The 20,670-nt window shown below is 40.7% G+C and overlaps 1 pseudogene; it reads left to right on the top strand.

Annotated features, from left to right (window-relative positions):
* The first annotated feature begins 2,336 nt into the window (after window positions 1-2,336).
* LOC133950276 (up-regulator of cell proliferation-like) lies at window positions 2,337-18,165 on the top strand (annotated as a pseudogene).
* The last annotated feature ends 2,505 nt before the right edge of the window (window positions 18,166-20,670 follow it).

The following is a 20,670-nucleotide window of genomic DNA, read 5'->3' as shown; positions in this document are numbered from 1 at the left end:
AGTTTTGGGTGTTCATGAAGCAGGAGCACCCTCACCTGGAACAGAAAGCTTTGGGGCAGCTACTACCCTTTGCCTCCACATATTTATGTGAGGACTCCTTCTCTGCAATGACTGTGATCAAAACAAAGCAGAGAAACAGACTGTGCCTGGAGAAGAGCTTGATCACAGCAGTTGCTTCCCTGCCACAGAGACTGACAAAGATCCTCAGTATAGCACAAGCACAAGTTTCTCACTAAAATGTAAACGCAAAAGCACTCACTCAGTTCAATGCAACAATGTAATATTCCGTGTAGACAGTTAAGATCAGTACTCTTTTCGATCTTTAAAGAAGATATTTTAAGATGATAAATAATTACATTTTTTAATTTGAGGTAATCTTTTATTTAAAATTAAGTTAATTATTAATTTTTTGTGAGAAGTGTTTATCTATAATTAAGTTCATGAGTTCAGTTTGAGAAAATATGTTTATCATTATCCCAAAAGAGGTCACTTTAAGTTGATAATTATTTGTATGTGCACAAAACTTTATTTATAATTAAGATGGTTATTTCTTTTTTAATAAGTCTTTAGTTATTTTTATATCTTTTTATTTCCAAATAGTTCAAGAGAGACAACTACAAATGAGCAATGTTCTGGACATTGATGGAGTTTTAAATTTGAAAGTGTCTAGCTACAAAGTTTAATAAATCAGACACTAATGGCACAGCACTGTGTATTACATCTTTCTTTCAACTAAAAATGCTTTCCGCTGGTTAGGGGGTAGTCGGCTGAAATATTTTTTTTATCAAGCATCACTGAAAAAAGGTTGAGAACCACTGGTCTACATTATGTGATCTATTATCTACTGGAACTGGAATAACTGCATGTCCCTAGTGTATGCACTAATGTTGGCAGAACTGCTTCCACGGAACAGGTGCCACCTGAAATGGAGTTGACAGCAAATTGCCCTCGAACTTGAGTCCAACATTTCACTTGGAGATTCAAAGCTTTGTGATAGGGTTTTATTTTGAAAAATGCTTTTGTCTTCTCCCTGTTTTAATGTGAAGCTGTTTTTTTGTTTTAATTGTTTTGCTGTTCTTGTGATATATTCTTGTTATTTCATATCAACTAAACTTCCAGATGGTAAGATCATTAAATAAAAGAGATAAATAAATACATTTAAGGTAGAAAGAAGAAACAAAGAATAATGACTTCCGTTAAGTTCCTTATATTTGGTAGTAAAAGCTGGACTCTTTACTCAACTTCATTTGCATGACAGCTGATGCTATTATTTTACTGTTGTAGATTTGACTCTCAAACCATGATTTGCTTATAAAGTATGATGCATTGTAATTTTTTCAAGGACAAAACTTTTCAATTAAATTATCTCTATCTCAAACCAACCAAAGCAGTATCATGACTTTACTCAACTTCATACTAAAAACATACCTCTTCCGACTTTACCTTGAATAAAAACAAAACAAAAAAAACGAAAAAAAAAAAACTACTAACAACTTTTTGAAACTAACACTTTAGTAGCACTTAAATGGCACTTACTTATAGCACTTTGTAGTTTTGCTTTATTTTGAAGAAATTGTACTTTCTTGATCTTTGTCGTCCTTGGTATGTACCCTCGGGTTTGAATGCACTTATTGTAAGTCGCTTTGGATAAAAGCGTCAGCTAAATGAAATGTAATGTAATGTAATGTAATGTCTCTTATACATAACTACTTCAATCAATTCAACAATTTAAATAATATGTAAAATACTTTTATTCTGATGATAGATTGATAACTTGTTGTATTGTGAAAAACTGGATTAATTTATACATCATGTTTCAGGGCTTCTACCCATAAGGCACTCTGCTCAGAGTTTCGTTCTTTGACTTTACTGAAGGCCTTTAACTAAACATGCAACTTGTTTGTGATTACTTTTAGAGAGAAGTAGATTTAATAATCTGGACCGAGTGAGACACGACTGACACTGCACCCAGAATGGATAGCTCAGGGGAGGACGAGGTAAACAGCTTGTTTTTATAGTTACAATTTTACAGTTAGCAATAGTGAACGGGATTATGAGTCGATTAATTACACTTTAAACTGCTTTTTGTGTTTTTCTCAATTATCAAGTTCTTCGACGCCAACGATACTTTCCCTGAGCCTGACAGTGAGGAGAAGGATCCCTCAACAACACAGTCTAACAGTAAGTGTGCCAGTCCAGTGAACAGAAGAACAGGGTGTGATCTGGAGGTAATGAGAGGTATTTCTTTCTCTTCTCTTCTGACAGATGTTTCTCCACCAGAAGAAGAAACACCTCTCTGTTCAGGCACAAGGACTGTTTCAGATCCCTGCAGTGACCCACTCAGAGGCAGTGGGATGATGGAGGACTCCAGCACTGTAGATGTTCAGGGCAGGAGTGGAACGAGAAGCCCGCCAATTGGAACATCTGCCAATACACGTAAGTGACAGATAATAGTTGCAATGAAAATTGTGAAGACTTTAATCACAAAACAAGAAATTCATTCAATGAGATGCTTTACTAATGGCCCACTTATATTTAAATAATTCATATTATAGTATGCTCATATTTACATCAGGAGCAGCTCCTCTCTACGGAGGCCACCATGTTTTTACAGTAGCCCAGACCGGACAAACTAAACACTGTTTTAGAGTTTTTATAACAACTGAATCTACCACAGGTTCTTTTTTATATTTGGAAAGTGAGGGTGAGGGGTCTTCAGCTAAAGCATGGAACTTCACCACTAGATGTCACTAAAGCTTACACTGAAACTTCAAGTTAACATGAATGCACCAAAGGTCAATGAAAGTCAACTTCTCACAAAAACACTTTCTGCATTCATTAGTTGCATATTATCGCCATCCTGTGGCCAGAAGGTCAACAAATCAGGTCATTGGTATTTTGTATGTTTCTGATCGCGGGTTAGTAATACGATGACCTGCCAGATAAGTAAAAATAGACATGAACTATTGAGGACTTCTGAAGACTTGGGTCCACACTTCCTCCGGAGTTTGCCTTTAACGCATGAACAAGGTAGCAGGAGATCCTCTGCTTTGACACGTTCACAACATCAAAAAAATATCCGGAGCGTTCAGTTGAAGGGTGGTGCAGCAGGCAGAGGCAGGATGCAACATAAATTCTGCTGTGTAGATCTATAGTTTTTCTTTACAACACATCAACACCTGCGTCGGCTCTTATCACTGAAAGCTCTCTTAACACCTTGTTGGCATCAGGAATTATTTTTGTATTACATTTATGAATCTGTTGCTTGAGGAGAGTTGGACAGGAAGGGCATCAACCTAGCAGCAGGACCAGTATCCGCTCCTTTATGCGAGGAGGATTCCAATTGGCTTCATGGTTTCAAGGAGACTGTTGGGCCTTGTCAGGCAAATGCACTCTACGGAGTGACATTCTAGTTTTCAAACGTTAATTCTTCAGTTTTATTAAAGAGTCAAATATGACTTTATTACTCTAGTCTGCGGTTGGAGAAATTCATTTTACAGTCCACTACTACAATGACAAAGTCGTTACATTCTCAAAAAAAGACCAACTGCATAATTCAGCTGCTATTTATGAATAGTCAAGTTAGAGAGTGTAAAATTAGAGGTCAGATTTAATAATGAATATGACCAGCGATTGTAGATTTGAGCATTTTAGAATCTTATTCACACATAAACGCACAGTGAAAAAAAAGAGACCTGGCTACAGGGGACACTAATATGATATGATCAAACAGCATCTAAGGCATATGGCCTAAATATATGTTTGTATGTTTATATTATATGGTTTAACCTATTTATCTTCACAAAGAATAGTGTGTTTTCATCTGTGTTTCTTTGTTGGTTTCTTTATTAGTTTACAGTATTACACAAAAAATACTGCATTAATTACCACAAAACTGTAAGGATGCTGTTTTCCCAGGAAATAATCAACGTATCTTGATTGAAAAGATCCGACAGAATAAGAGAACTGATATCTTTAAGTGTGTGAAATTCATGTTAGCTTGAAATTTAAGGGGATCATTGGGCCTTAGTGGGAGTTTGAGCTCTATACTGAAAGACATCTAGTTTGTTTGTCTGTTACTTAGGAGACTTAGTGGAAGAATGGGACAGGGATCAGGGAGGAACCCATTAAATTGCAGGTATACGGCATCAGGGGGAGGTTTTGACTCTCTCTCTGGGAGGCTGTGGCTGAGGGGTAGAGTGGTTGTCCTCCAACCTGAAGGTCGGCAGTTCGATCCCCAGTCTGACCCAGACTGTAAAGCGATTTGAGCAGGGGTGTAACGATTCATTTTCACAACGATTCGATTCATGGTTGCCGATTTGATTCAAGGACCAATTTTGGTTAATTTAGGACGATTAGATTCGATTCAGTGACTTGAAATCGATTCATTAACTTTACTGGACAGTGCAGGCAAAGTTTCCGAGATCCCTGTTGTTTCTTGTAAGGAAATCAGGTTTAAATTAATTATGGATATTATAAACAAGCAAACAAAAATTAATGGCAAATGTATTAACCTTTTATTTGAATCAAGTGCAACCATTTTCAATGTAAACATTACACAATAAAGTGCAACCACCTGCTACTTCTGCTGTTGTTTTCAACAACTAACAGTGGATTTACCTGCTACTGGTAAGAGGTTTTCAACATAAAAAAGAGTACAATAATAAAGTGCAACCAACTTCTTTTCAGGTTAAATGAGCAGTGGTTGAGCCTGCTACTACTCTGATTTTAATAAACAAACAGCAGTACACTAATATTTAACAAAAGATCAGGTGTAACCAACTACTCTTCAATGACTCTACAGATTATTTTTTCAAAAATATCAGCTGATCCACATGATCTGGTCGCAGAACACTTCTCTGTGAGTTTACTATATCTCCAGCATTACTAAAAACTCGCTCTGCTGGCACACTGGTGCCTGGGATACAGAGGTACCGTTTAGCAAGTGTTGAAAGTAGTGGTAGCTCTTTCTCCTGTGATCTCCACCACTTCATGGCATTGTCAGTCAAAAGTAATGCATCTTTTGCTCGGTACCTTATAACCTTTGCTCTGGCTGTCTCACTTGTGGATTTTCTTTCTCCTTGGGTGAAGGAATCGCCAAACAGTGCATCTAAAGCCTGAGACATGCTTCTGCATTTTCACGGGCCCGTTAATGCAAGAGCCCTTCCGGGTCCCTTACGTGCTTATGTATCCCTTCTTACGTGCTGACGGGCGTCGCCCAACTTTTCTAAAATTTACGGCAAATGCTCCGAAAGCTCACTCAGCCCGCAAGGCTGTGATTGATCTGCTCTACATCCCTTCTGGAGCTGCATTTCCGGTTTCATGCACCATAATACAGGCAGAAACAACGGAAGATTTTAAAAAGAAGAATGGACAACCGCGAAGAACTCCTGTCGGAAGAGGTCCGAAAATATGAGTCCTTTATAACCCGTCGATGTCCGAGTACAAGGACCTCGGCCTCGGTTGATTTAATGGCCGTACAGACCACCTACGCCTCTGTCTCCTCTCCAGTCGCTTTTCCTGATGACTAATTATAAGAAGTTGCTCTTCAATGTCCAGCAGCTCCATCTCAATCAATTGTCATGGTTCACCGTGTGTTTGAAATGGAGAACACGACTGGTAGAAGGTAAATAAACAGATAACAACGATTGCCACACCCACAAAGAAGGCGTCCCTCAGGTCGTCTTCGACAAAAAGCATTACTCCGCCTAGTGTTCTGGCGCGGAATTGCTTTGTAAGACGCGCAACGGTTGGGGAAGCATGAATGAAAACGAGTCTTGCGCCACAGCGGCGTGAAAAGACGCAGACGCAGTCACAGAAGCATGTTTCAGGCTTTAGGCCTTCTTCTTACATTGAGGCGACTCATTTGAACTGCAATATGGTGTCTTGTTTAATCCCATGGCGCCTTAGTAGATGGCTGGAAAGATTTGTCGTGTTTCCGTGGTTTTTTATTTGGCTTCTACATATTCTACAAACAGCGTCCGACTTATTTAGAACACCTCCGTGTTTGCAAAAGCCAAAATGTTTCCACACACTGGATCGATAAGTTGGCTTGTTAATTTCTTGCTCGCTGTCTCCTCCGCCATCCGCCATGCTGTGTTTTGTTGTTGTTCTGAGTTTCGCGCGGCTGCCGGTTTCTTACCGATGACGTCACAGACAGGCAGACCGAATCGGGTAATGTTTAACCTGTCTAAAGTGCTAAAAAACAAACAAACAAACACACATCTATACAGTTTGTGCTTAAATCCAATGTGCAGTTTCCAAGTATCGATACAAATCAATTATGCACAATTTCAATCGATTTTTAATCGATATTTGTCGTCCAGAATGCCGATTTGCTGAGAAGAGGTCGATTCAGTTGGATCGCAGGAATATAAATCGATTAATCACCATTCTTTGACATGCTGAGAAAGACCTTTGATCTTGGCAGATGTATGCCTGATTAATAATCGTTGTTTTCATGCCCACAGAGACACAACTGCAGACCTTGTTGGAGGATCTGGGCTTGAAGCAGCACTACACAAAGAAGCTAACACTGAGCGAAATACTCAAGATTGACCTGAAGGCCATCACTGATGAACCTGTCAAGTGCCACTCAGATCTTCCATGGTATTTCTTAAAGAAACTGATGATGGTTAATGTGACAGCAAGAAATTTACAATCAGAATGTGAATCATCCAAAGACGGCGCAACAGAAGCAACTGAATCTGACTTTGATAATCTGTGCGACATTACAGACTCAGGTGACAAGGTAAACCCCCTTGACGTAATCACTGCTCTCTTCCTGTGTTCTGATGGGTTTGTGCAACAGGAAATGGCCCTCAAAATGTCCATGTGTCAGTTTTCTGTGCCTCTCCTGCTTCCAGGTTGTGACACAGATCAGTGCAAACTCATGCTTTGGGCCATGAGAGACATTGTTAAAACCTACTGACCTCAGTCACTTGTACAATCCAAGGGTTTTACTGAAGAAAGAATTGTTCTCTCTGAAATTCCAATGATATCTTTTGTTAGACTGGGGGAATGTTCCATGTCCAAGTCAAAGATTCTCAATGAGCTTTTGAGCAATTACTTTTTTGTTCACCATGATATGAAGTGTGGTGACTCCCCAAGAAGAATATCCAATGGACTGACTGAAATAACTTGGTGCCTTCCATGTGGCAAAAAGAACATTGATATTTTCAGTGAGCCAGTAGCTGTAGCTAACCTACGTGGGGACATTACTTCATTTGAAACTCAGTTTTCTTTCTTGTGTCACACATCTGCAGCAGTGTTTGTGTTCTTTGACAATTTGGACCCTGAGTGCAAGCTGCTAACCAACCTCCACCACAAGACACAGATGTTTTTGGTCGGTAGCCAACGAAGCAAAAGCTTTAGTATGGATGCTCTCAAAACAGTAGCAACAAAAGTGGGCTTGAGTAAAGACAAGATCATTATAAAGACCAAGCAAAAAATTTTTTGCAGACTTTGTCCAAGGTTTGCGGAAAAAAGTCAACGATGTCATTGAGAACACAAAGAAGAAGATGTGCATTAAAAAGATGGCGGACATTACCCATGAATTGGGAATCTTGGTTGATGAAGACTGTCCACAGTGTCAGACTGCCAAGGAACACAGATGCCATAACGTCAAAAATTCAAAACACCCTTGACTACAATGCCACTCAGCTTCCCTTACATGGCGAAATATGGAAGGAGTTGACAATTTTAGAAAAGGAAGCGTTTCGACTTAAAAATCTTGGATCTGAAGAAATAGAAATGTACAAAGCAGGGCTTCAGAAAAAGAAAGAAAAACTTCGGAAGAAACAGAGCTCTAAAGACATGTCAGATGCCATGACGTGCTTCATCAGTGCAATATCAAGTCAAGGCATAGAGAGACGTAATTTCCTGAAGTGGATGCGAATGAACCTTGATAACCTGTCTCGAGAAAAACTGTCTGGCCTCAGGAAGCAGTACAAAGAAAAATGCAAAGATGCTGACAACAAAGAGGCCATCAAGGACATTGATAAAGAGCTTTCCAACAGCTCACTGGGAACTGAACACTTCTTCCGTGAAATGGGTCAGATTTATGAAGCTTCAGTTTCCCTTCCGGAACAAGATCTGTCACGTAAACACCTGCAGCATCTGCCCAAGATCTGTGCAGGATTGTTGCTTGATGGATTTCCCCTGGAGCTCGTAGATGGAGATGCATCCAACATACCTCTTACATGGGTGAGTGATGTTCTCTCCCAGCTCAATGAACTGGTGTGTCCCAACAACAAGATACTGGTCATCACAGTTCTTGGAGTTCAGAGCACAGGAAAGACCACTCTTCTTAACACCATGTTCGGAGTGCAGTTTGCAGTCAGCAGTGGCCGATGCACTCGAGGTGCTTTCATGTTGCTCATCAGAATCAATGAAGATGTCAAAAAAGACCTTGACTGTGACTTCATGGTCATCATTGACACTGAGGGCTTAAAGTCAGCAGAGCTTGCACAACTGGATGATAGCCATGAGCACGACAATGCGCTTGCAACACTTTGGGGGTGAGTGACATCACCATTATCAATATTGCAATGGAGAATTCCACACAAATGAAGGACATCCTACAAATAGTTGTGCATGCGTTTCTCAGAATGAATGAGGTGGGCAAAAAGCCTAAATGTCAGTTTGTTCACCAGAATGTGTCAGATGTTTCAGCCAATGAGAACACCCTAAGAGAGAGGAATCTGCTCTTGGATCAGTTAAACGAGATGACACAGGCAGCAGCTAAAATGGAGAAGAAAGAAAAGAACAAGTGCTTCACTGATGTCATGGAGTACAATCCAGAAACTGGGAACTGGTACGTTCCTGGACTCTGGAATGGAAACCCACCAATGGCACCAGTCAATGAAGGGTACAGTGAAGCTGTATATCAGTTCAAGAAAAACATCACACAGATACTAGGAAACTGTGAGTCCTCTGCTAATGACATCTTGAAGTTTAAAGAGTGGATGTCAAGCCTGTGGAGAGCAGTGAAGCATGAAAACTTCATCTTCAGCTTCAGAAACAGTTTAGTGGCTGAAGCATACATGAAGCTATGCACAGAATTCAACAAGTGGGAATGGGACTTCAAAGAAACCATATACAAGTGGATAACATATGCCGAAACAACAATCTCAAATTTAGGAACACCTGCTTCCAAATCTAAAATAGTTGACTTGAAAGAACTCATCTTGAGTTTGAAAAGTGACGTCTCCACAAAGCTGATGGAATTGGAGAAAGCACATCTTGAAAAACTGAAGACCTATTTCGAGCAAAAAGACGGACATGTCCATCTCGTAGAAAGATACAAAGAGGACTTTGCAAACAGTGCAAGGAGTCTTCGACGAGACATGCAGAACTCTGTGTATAGTCAACTCACAGCAGCGGCTGAAATCAAACAGGGACAGACAGAAGTTCAAAAAATCAAAGAAAATCACACAAAAGAAATTGAAAGAGCAGTGGGTGCACTGATTGTTGAATGTCGAAAGAAAAACGTCCAGATGGGAGATGAGGAACTGAACCAAGAATTTTATGAGATGTGGAAAGAAACAATTAAGAAACTGTCTTTTTCCAAACAAGTGCCAACAAATGTCTTCACCAGTGTCTCCCACTACTTAAGAATAAATCTCTCACCCAAAGGGAGTCATGCATGTGAATTGCTGAGTAAAAAACGCCTGCAAGATTGTGGCGAAACGCCTTTCAAATATAAAGCCAAAGGAATGTTTAAAAGAGCTAAAAAGATAATGAGCAGATGGCTACCCATTCAAGATCCCACAGTCAGGGTACAAAATATATCTTACAACATCATAGATGAATGCCTTCAGTATGTGAGGGAAAAGGTCACAGATGAAGTAGAAGCATCTGAAGCAGAAGCACCTGAAGCAGATGCACCTGAAGCACATGAACATGAAGCAGATGCACCTGAAGCAGATAAACATGAAGCAGATGCACCTGAAGCACAGGCATATGAAGCAGATGCACCTGAAGCAGATGCACATGAGGCAGACACACCTGAAGTGGAAGCACCTGAAGCAGATGCACCTGAAGCAGATGCACATGAAGCAGATGCACCTGAAGCTGATGAACCTGATGCAGATGCACAAGAAGCAGATGCACCTGAAGCAGATGAACATGAAGCAGATGCACCTGAAGCAGATAAACAAGAAGCAGACACACCTGAAGTGGAAGCACCTGAAGCAGATGCACATGAAGCAGATGCACCTGAAGCAGATGCACCTGAAGCAGATGCACATGAAGCAGACACACCTGAAGTGGAAGCACCTGAAGCAGATGCACCTGAAGCAGATGCACAAGAAGCAGATGCACCTGAAGCATATAAACAAGAAGCAGATGCATCTGAAGCAGATGCACATGAAGTAGATGCACCTGAATCAGATGCACCTGAATCAGATGAACTTGAAGCAGATGCACCTGAAGCACATGCACATGAAGCAGATGCACATGAAGCAGATGAACTTGAAGCAGATGCACCTGAAGCACATGCACATGAAGCAGATGCACATGAAGCAGATGCACCTGAAGCAGATGAACATGAAGCAGATGCACATGAAGCAGATGCACCTGAAGCAGATGAACATGAAGCAGATGCACCTGAAGCAAATGCACATGAAGCAGATGCACCTGAAGCAGATAAACAAGAAGCAGATGCACCTGAAGCAGATGAACATGAAGCAAATGCACATGAAGCAGATGCACCTGAAGCATATAAACAAGAAGCAGATGCACCTGAAGCAGATGAACATGAAGCAAATGCACATGAAGCAGATGCACCTGAAGCAGATGCACATGAAGCAGATGCACCTGAAGCAGATGAACATGAAGCAGATGCACCTGAAGCAAATGCACATGAAGCAGATGCACCTGAAGCAGATGCACCTGAAGCAGATAAACAAGAAGCAGATGCACCTGAAGCAGATGAACATGAAGCAAATGCACATGAAGCAGATGCACCTGAAGCACATGCACATGAGTTGCTGAGTAAAAAACGCCTGCAAGATTGTGGCGAAACGCCTTTCAAATATAAAGCCAAAGGAATGTTTAAAAGAGCTAAAAAGATAATGAGCAGATGGCTACCCATTCAAGATCCCACAGTCAGGGTACAAAATATATCTTACAACATCATAGATGAATGCCTTCAGTATGTGAGGGAAAAGGTCACAGATGAAGTAGAAGCATCTGAAGCAGAAGCACCTGAAGCAGATGCACCTGAAGCACATGAACATGAAGCAGATGCACCTGAAGCAGATAAACATGAAGCAGATGCACCTGAAGCACAGGCATATGAAGCAGATGCACCTGAAGCAGATGCACATGAGGCAGACACACCTGAAGTGGAAGCACCTGAAGCAGATGCACCTGAAGCAGATGCACATGAAGCAGATGCACCTGAAGCTGATGAACCTGATGCAGATGCACAAGAAGCAGATGCACCTGAAGCAGATGAACATGAAGCAGATGCACCTGAAGCAGATAAACAAGAAGCAGACACACCTGAAGTGGAAGCACCTGAAGCAGATGCACATGAAGCAGATGCACCTGAAGCAGATGCACCTGAAGCAGATGCACATGAAGCAGACACACCTGAAGTGGAAGCACCTGAAGCAGATGCACCTGAAGCAGATGCACAAGAAGCAGATGCACCTGAAGCATATAAACAAGAAGCAGATGCATCTGAAGCAGATGCACATGAAGTAGATGCACCTGAATCAGATGCACCTGAATCAGATGAACTTGAAGCAGATGCACCTGAAGCACATGCACATGAAGCAGATGCACATGAAGCAGATGAACTTGAAGCAGATGCACCTGAAGCACATGCACATGAAGCAGATGCACATGAAGCAGATGCACCTGAAGCAGATGAACATGAAGCAGATGCACATGAAGCAGATGCACCTGAAGCAGATGAACATGAAGCAGATGCACCTGAAGCAAATGCACATGAAGCAGATGCACCTGAAGCAGATAAACAAGAAGCAGATGCACCTGAAGCAGATGAACATGAAGCAAATGCACATGAAGCAGATGCACCTGAAGCAGATAAACAAGAAGCAGATGCACCTGAAGCAGATGAACATGAAGCAAATGCACATGAAGCAGATGCACCTGAAGCAGATGCACATGAAGCAGATGCACCTGAAGCAGATGAACATGAAGCAGATGCACCTGAAGCAAATGCACATGAAGCAGATGCACCTGAAGCAGATGCACCTGAAGCAGATAAACAAGAAGCAGATGCACCTGAAGCAGATGAACATGAAGCAAATGCACATGAAGCAGATGCACCTGAAGCACATGCACATGAAGCATATGCACCTGAAGCAGATGAACTTGAAGCAGATGCACCTGAAGCACATGCACATGAAGCAGATGCACATGAAGCAGATGAACTTGAAGCAGATGCACCTGAAGCAGATGCACCTGAAGCAGATGAACATGAAGCAGATGCACCTGAAGCAGATGCACCTGAAGCAGATGCACATGAAGCAGATGCACCTGAAGCAGATGAACATGAAGCAGATGCACATGAAGCAGATGCACATGAAGCAGATGCACCTGAAGCATATGAACATGAAGCAGATGCACCTGAAGCAGATGCACATGAAGCAGATGCAACTGAAGCAGTGGCACATGAAGCAGATGCACCTGAAGCAGATGCAAAAAAAACAAAAAACTACTCTGATGCTTACATCCAGGAGATCCTTCGCATAATTGATCAGAGGCTACAAAAGCATGAGGATGTAACCGTGGAAATTGAGTTTGAAGTTTCTCTAAAACAGCACATCTGTGGCATTGCAGCCAGACACTTTCAGAAAATGCATGAAGATTTCCTAAAGGAGAATGACCCTTACTTATGTCTGAACAAAAACAAAGAAATATTTTTTGATAGCTTTAAAGATGTGTTCAAGCAACAAGACCAGAGCCAGAAGAAGGCAGAAGAATTCACCAAACAATGTTTGAAGCCTGCAGTTGAAAACTTTGTCTACAGTAGACTGGGTCCTGATATCATTCATGAAATGAGGAAACAATCGCAGTTCAATGCAAGAGTCTACTCCGAGTATCACATTTTACTGGATTTGCTCTCAAAGCATAGCTTTAGTTAGTACGTAAGGTACATTGGCTCATATGAGAGATATGTAAAGAAGTGGATACTCGACCAAACAGTGAAACACTTATCAAAAGATTCTAAGATGTTTGAGCTAGTGGATCAGCATCTTGACTCAAGTATAAACAGCATAAAGGCTGCAATCCACAAGGCCACAAAGAAAAGTGCTGACTTGAAAACATTCATTAACAATTTCTGTCATGAACTTGGTGATACACTGGTCATTTCCCAGGATACACTTGGTGCTTTAATGATCCTGAACAAAGCAAACCAGGAACAGTTTGCTCACTGGTTCACACAGTTTGTGAATGAAATGGAAAAAACTCTAAATAAACAGTTTAAAAGAAGAGACATCCAGAGTATACTTAAACATCTTGATGTCAATCCCCAGAATGAGCTTTTCACACAAGTGATTGGATGTGGTAAACAGTGTCCCTTCTGTGGAGTGGCCTGTGTGTCCGGAGGTGGTAAACATGCTGAGCATACGGCTCCACTGCATAGGCCAAATGGTCTGAAAGGAGGCTATTGGCATAAAACTGATAAATTAGTCACTGACATATGCTCGTCATTAGTGGTGAGTGACAACCTATTTTGCTGTGATGCTATTAAAGATGAATGGATTTCTTGCAAAAAATACAGAGACATCTACCCAGATTGGATAATACCTCCAGATGGAAGCTATCAGGCATCAGACTACTGGAAATATGTAATGGCAACGTCCAATGAGGAGTTTGCAGAAGAATATGGTAGAAAGCCTGCTGATATTCCTACAACCTGGAAAGATATCACACATCTGCAGGCAGAACAGAGTCTCAAAGAGTTATTTAACATGAACTGAGAGACAACATGCACTCTGATTGGAGAAGTCCACCTGACTAATCCACTATGTAGGCACGTGTCGTTGTGACGCAACTTCCGCTTGGGATTTCCTGCTTTTCGTTGGTGTCTCGACTGAGTATGACGGGGGGCTTGTGGTGAGTGTAGCATGTTAGCCTGTTTTCTCTCGTAATAAAAACACCAACAGGCTGAGTTTATGAGAATGGTGTCTATTGTTCCCAATGTGCTTCAGAGCTTTATATCAATGTATCAATGTTAATGCTAATGGCAAAGGTTGTTGCTTGCTTGGTTAGCAGTGCATTGTTTCGATTAACGTGTGATAAATGCACCATTTCCACACTTATTTACTTTATATGAAACTCTTTTTGTTTTGAGGCGTTCAAGGACCAGCTGAGAGTGTGTTTAACTAGTAAAGGTGCGTCTGTTGATATATTCACCATTTAGTTTTAGTCAAGTTAATTAACTCTAATATGTTGTTTGAAGCACTACTGTGTAACTGTACTGACTTTAGTTTAGTAGTGATGATATGAACATCGAATACATCAAAATGGCGATTCAAAAACCATTGTAAACGGATGTGTTGCAGTTAAAGAGTGATAATTCATTGATACTGCTAAAATTTAAATTTAAATTTTATAACATATCAAAATGTCAAATGTTGTCATGAGACTTTTGGGACTTGCTTTAATAGCACTGTGACTGCAGTATGTTGTTATTCATATGGTTGTACTGAACAGAATGAGATGTTGGAAACAGAGGGAGAATAGAATAACTTACCTAGATCCAGGACATCCCTCATAAAGTGATGAGAAACAATGAGGATGTAAGGACATAAGTGTTTGAAATTTCTCTAGAACAGCACATCCGGGGCGTTGTAACCAGACAGAAAATGCTGTAAGATTTCCTTCAGGAGAATGACACTTTCACATGTCTGAAAAAAAACTGTACTCTGGGTCCTGATGTCGTCAGTAAAATAATAAAAATGGCAGCCTCCGTAAAGGGGACCTGCTCCTGATATTAATATAAAGTAATTAAATATAAAGGGCCCATTCTAGGAAAAAGAAAACTACAATTCTTACAACTTTAAATACTTAACTACTCCTCTCCTCCGCTCCCTTCACTGGTTACCAGTGGCTGCTCGCATCCGGTTCAAAACACTAGTACTTGCGTACCATGCTGTGAACGGATCCGGTCCAGTCTACATCCAGGACATGGTCAAACGTTACACCCCACCCCGTTCACTCCGCTCTGCTTCGGCCAATCAGCTCGTTGCTCCCTCACTGCGAGCTAAACAATCATCAAAAACACGACTGTTTTCCGTCCTGGCTCCTAAATGGTGGAATGAGCTCCCCATTGACATCCGGACATCAGAAAGTCTACACATCTTCCGCCGAAAACTAAAAACATACCTCTTCTGACTTTACCTTGAATGAAAAAAAAAAAAAAAAAAAAAGAAAAAAAAAACACTAACAACTTTTTGAAACTAACACTTTACTAGCACTTAAATGGCACTTACTTATAGCACTTTGTAGTTTTGCTTTATTTGAAGAAATTGTATTTTCTTGATTCTTGTCGTCCTTGGTATGTACCCTCGGGTTTGAATGCACTTATTGTAAGTCGCTTTGGATAAAAGCGTCAGCTAAATGAAATGTAATGTAATGTAAAAATAATTTGTAATAATAATCCAAACAATGGATGTTTATTTTGTTGATGTGTTGAACTGAACAACACTTTTTGAAACTGAGTCTATGTGTTGCACTTACAGAAATGTTAAAAATAATGTTTTGGTGTGAATTCTGTTGCATTTTATACATATTTTTAAAATGAATGTGAAAAAATAAATAATAACCAATAACTGAATAAAGAAACCAAATCAGCAGTCTGGCTATGAATGTCTTTAATGTTTCCCAGATCAGAATCACAGCATACAGTGTATAATAACTTCTAAAGTAAACAGAAATATCATCACCTCATTTATTTATATAGTTTTACTGTACTTTTTTTAATAATCATCTTTTTTTCTTAAACTCCATTATTTAACATTTTCTTCATCTCAAGTCTTGGGTTTCTGAACTCAACAAAGAATTTAAAAACAAGACAACAGGTGCAACTTGGCAAGCTGAGGATTTACGTGTTTGTGTTTGTCATTGTGAGTTGTTTACCATGTGCTTTCGTGAATCACAAGCTCCGGCAATGGGCGAGCCTCAGGCTCACAGTGAGCTACTTAGGCCCAGCGTGTGTCCACATACATACAAGCAGACCCACTATATCACCGTCTGTCCCTCAACCAATTGGAACACGGGACTCTTTTCTGCTACATCGTGTCAGTGTAAGAGCAACACAACCTCCACAAACACATCGCAACACAGTGTTTGGAAGGGAGACGCTGGGCGGCAGGTGTGATGGCGTCGCTCGATGAGGATATGAGGCATCTAATGGTATCAAAGCCCTCATGTCTGTCCCACAAGTGATTGAGTGGCAACATGTAAACATTGCTACATGTGAACTGAGCTGACATTTAACTGGCCGCTTCTTTAAAAGTCCTGACCGTGACACTCGCCATTACATTAGAGAGCTGGCAAAAGGCAAAGCTGGCTTTCCTCAGTATTTAGCCTCTGGATGTCACAGCAGTCACGCAGCACAGATTCATCAGGAGTGGGTGGGTCATTGAGAAACAAAATGATGCAAAATTATGAGGGGGGGGGGGGGGGGAAGACGAGTTGAGGCTTCGATGATCGCAAACCACATAATTTAGTAACATGTTTCAAATTTAGTAATAGTAATATTAATTGGAAAACAGCTAATGCTAACTACAGCATCAGGCCCTCTGTCATGTGGTGGGTGGGGAGGGGGGGAAATCTGCTACAGTGTCTGATGATGCTACAGAATGCCCACGTCATGATGGGCAATGGGAGAACAAGATAGCGTAAAGAAAATGTGACTAAATGAACAGTGATTGGTGGTGAGCAAATTCTACTCACCAACTTTTCTTTTTTTTTTGCAAACTGCACCTGTTGTCTTTTGTCGTCACAAAATAAGCATTTCATTCATTCACTCAAAAAGAAAAAAGAAAAACAAACAAGAAACTTAATATTTACAAATACTTTGTCTGTTTGATTCATACACTTAAAAACATACAGTTTGGATCCTCCATCAGATGTTGTGTGTCTCTGTCCTGCCATCCGGTTTGGTTTCTTTTTTCCTTCCCGTTTCCTGTTGGGCAGCCCTGTGGTGAATCTGCCGAAATAGCGCCCTCGAGTGTTGCTTTAGCAAATAGAAAAAGGAATTGAATCGGACCAAACTGAACACCTGGTTTTTCACCTCCAGCCGTGTTGTTGTAGCCGTGCTGTGGAGAGGTTTTCTTCACAACGCCCCGGGGCGAGTACAAAAGGGTTCACGTGGATCTGATCCCACAGATCCTCCATCAGACTGAGTAGCGATGTGGCAAACTTTGCGGGTAGAAAGATGACCATGCCTTTGAACTTCCTCACTTGCTTGCTTCCTTCCTCCTCTCCTTTCCTTCTTCCGATATTGATTAACTGATATATTTAAGGCTGAGAGTCTGTATCCAATCTCCTCCCAATGTCTCGTTGCGCCGCTGTCCCGTCGTCTGTTCCAGAGAACTGACTGTCACACACATGAGGCAGTTGTCTTGTGTTGAACATTGTGCACATTTTTCCATTTTACAAAAGCTCTTGACAAGAGCAGCCGGGCACTGTATACATCTCTCCCACACCACCCTGTTAGGCAGTAATATCATAAAAAACAAACAAACACAAAATAACACTGGTGACTAACTTCTCTCATACTGGGTGGAAGCTGTCATTGGTTTCCTGTGGGCTCAAATGTGGAATTAAATCAACTGCAGGTGAACCAATTCGAATTATAGGCAGCACAGAATCAAGTTTAAAGTTAAGTTTGAATTTCTGATCCTGATTTGATTGATTTGGCTCACATAGAAAGCACATGAATGAATTGAGCTCTAAATAATAAAGGTCAGTACTTTGACCCCTTCCCCCGGAGTCCCTTTGCCTTATCTCCTGCAAATCCAGGGCCGCAACTGTGGCCACATCATCATAGGATGTGATTTGTGGATCGCGTATCAGAGGTCCCAATGGTGGATCCAGTATGGCGGATTCTATATCGCGTGGGCTGATCGTAATAATCAGATAATGGAGGTGCACCACGACCAAGGTGGCAGCTGATGATGGATCCTAACTAGCGGCAGTGGACAATGACTGTGGACCATAATGGCATCCGATGGATTATGATCTTGCTGGCCGCTGACCATAGACTATGATTGCAGCAGGACTGCTTGACATATAGTATTGAAGTTATCCTTCAAAACGTTTACCCTCTTCAATGCTACTAAAACCTTTATCTTGATGATGTTTTCCTACACTTGACATCTATTGCACTTCTGTCCGTCCTGGGAGAGGGATCCCTCACTTGTGGCTCTCTCTGAGGTGTCTATGTATTTTTACCCTGTTAAAGGTTTTTAGTAGTTTTTCCCTACTCTTGCTGGGGGTTAGGGACAGAGGATGTCAGACCATGTTAAAGCCCTATGAGACGAATTGGCATTTGTGAGTATGGGCTATACAAATACAATTTGATCGATTGATTGATACTACAGCATTTCATTAAGACACAAACAAGAATCCCTTTCTGTCAGTTGATATGAAACAATTGTTAGATTATGCTGACAGATTATTCTTTTAACATTCAATTTTTTTTAAATGAAAGGTGTGGAATTTTGATTTATATTCCAACAGATAGATTTCAGACGTCATCAGACCTGAGCAGAGCCGAGAAGATCAGCTCTATCTAGCTTCACTGGGCTCATTGCATCAGAGCAACTTCTCAATAAAACAAAAACATTGTTGTCATCTTCATTGTCACAAAGCCACAGTTGAGGGTGAAACTTTTGTAACGTTGTAAATGGCTCAAAATAAAAACTGAAAAAAATATATAATGCAAATTAACTGTACTGGGGTTGGGCTTTTAAAGGACACATTAATGGGATTTTGTGTGGTTTGGTTAATCACTTGTCCTTTAAGTTATATTACGAATCAAATTAATAAATTGGGTAAGGTATTAAACTGGTTTCTACTGTTATCCCTGCTGTGTCAGGTAACAAAAGAGGATATTGAAATGATTGGATTTTATGCCAAATTTGGAGGACAATACCTTTTTTTACCATACATTTAACCCGGTGTTTGCTAGTAAATAAATCAGGTTTAAAAAAATCCCACGTTTAAATAAAACTCTAGACTAAATATGTTTCTTCCTTGGAGGGAAGACACCTCTCATATATTTTGGCTTCAGGCAACACCACAAAAATATCTTTGGTTATAACAACAACAAAGAAAATAAAATCTATGATCAATGCATTTGACACAGTGAGAGAGTAGAAGTTAGTTTGTCCAGTGGATGGCGGTATCGTAGAACCAGTACAACCAGTCATAACCACAGCACCATCAGTTTGACCTCATATAGTACCTGAAGCTGGAACAAGTATCTTATCTTTGTTTTCATTCATTTCAACGATTCAAACAGGTTTTCATTTGCAATTTTGCAATCACCTAAATGATTGCCTTTTACCATTTCCGTCGTTTGGTGAAAATCTAAAATAAACTCTCAATCTAAAAGCGAAAAAACACAATAACTTTTACAAAACTACGCTAGAAACAATCCTCTCTGGTCTTTGTGTCATTAATGATAAACCACATAAGCCAAAGAGGACATTGCATTTATTTATATATATATATATATATACATATTTAGGCAGCTATGAAAAGGCCTTTGTGACTCTGATAGAAACCTTTTGTGAACCAAACTGCACAAAAAGCCTCAACTCTTCTTGAGCACCTTTATCACTTCCTTGTTTATTCTGTCTCTGTCAGCCGAGACAGAGAGACAGGGAGACAGAGAGAGAGAGAGAGAGAAAGAGAGAGAGAGAGAAAGAGAGAGCGAGAGAGAGAGAAAGAATGAGAAAGAGAGAAAGAATGAGAAAGAGAGAGAGAGAGAGGGAGAGAGACAAGCCTATGTAAATACGGAAGTAGAGCAAGAGGAAGCCGTCAACATGGCGACTACAGCTACAAAGACAGTGGATAAGATAGAGAGAGAGATGGCAGAGGGAGTGACAGCAAGCGACTGCCCTACATTTTCTTCATACTGTATCAGACTTAGTGCCGTGTCACTATAGTTCCTTCACATGAAGTTCATGTTAGGATATAACATGGGTTTCGCATGACTCAGATTACAGGTGTGCCTCGCTATTCTGGTTTGACCTTATGTGTGCCTGGGGCGGAACATTTCTGAAAACCACTGATCTAATAATATGGGACAGCATGAGTTTGAATGAAGGAAAGTTTCCACTGTACATAAACAATAATGCATGAGCCTCACCTGTTATAATGGCACTCAACAGGTGTGAATGTTGTTGCTGCTCTAACTATTACACTGCCTGAAGAGGTCGAAATCACAGTGGGAAATAGAATGCTTTATCTTCAAAGGACACGTATGCAAATCATTTATTCCTGTGTCTTAATTCGTGTCTCAAACTGCCCCTACAGAACCAGTCTGAACTGGGTCAGACAATCAGCCTTAGTTCTCCTATATAAGATCCTTGCATTTGACTGTTCTCCATCAACACTCTGAGATCCCTGTAACTCTCTGTGTTGATCCTTTCTGCAGAAAACCCTTATTAA

This window comes from Platichthys flesus, chromosome 24 (genome assembly GCF_949316205.1).
Source record: "Platichthys flesus chromosome 24, fPlaFle2.1, whole genome shotgun sequence".
Classification (NCBI taxonomy): Eukaryota; Metazoa; Chordata; class Actinopteri; order Pleuronectiformes; family Pleuronectidae; genus Platichthys; species Platichthys flesus.
The sequence above is the reverse complement of the archived record's forward strand: the minus strand, read 5'-3'. Positions and strand labels throughout refer to the sequence as shown.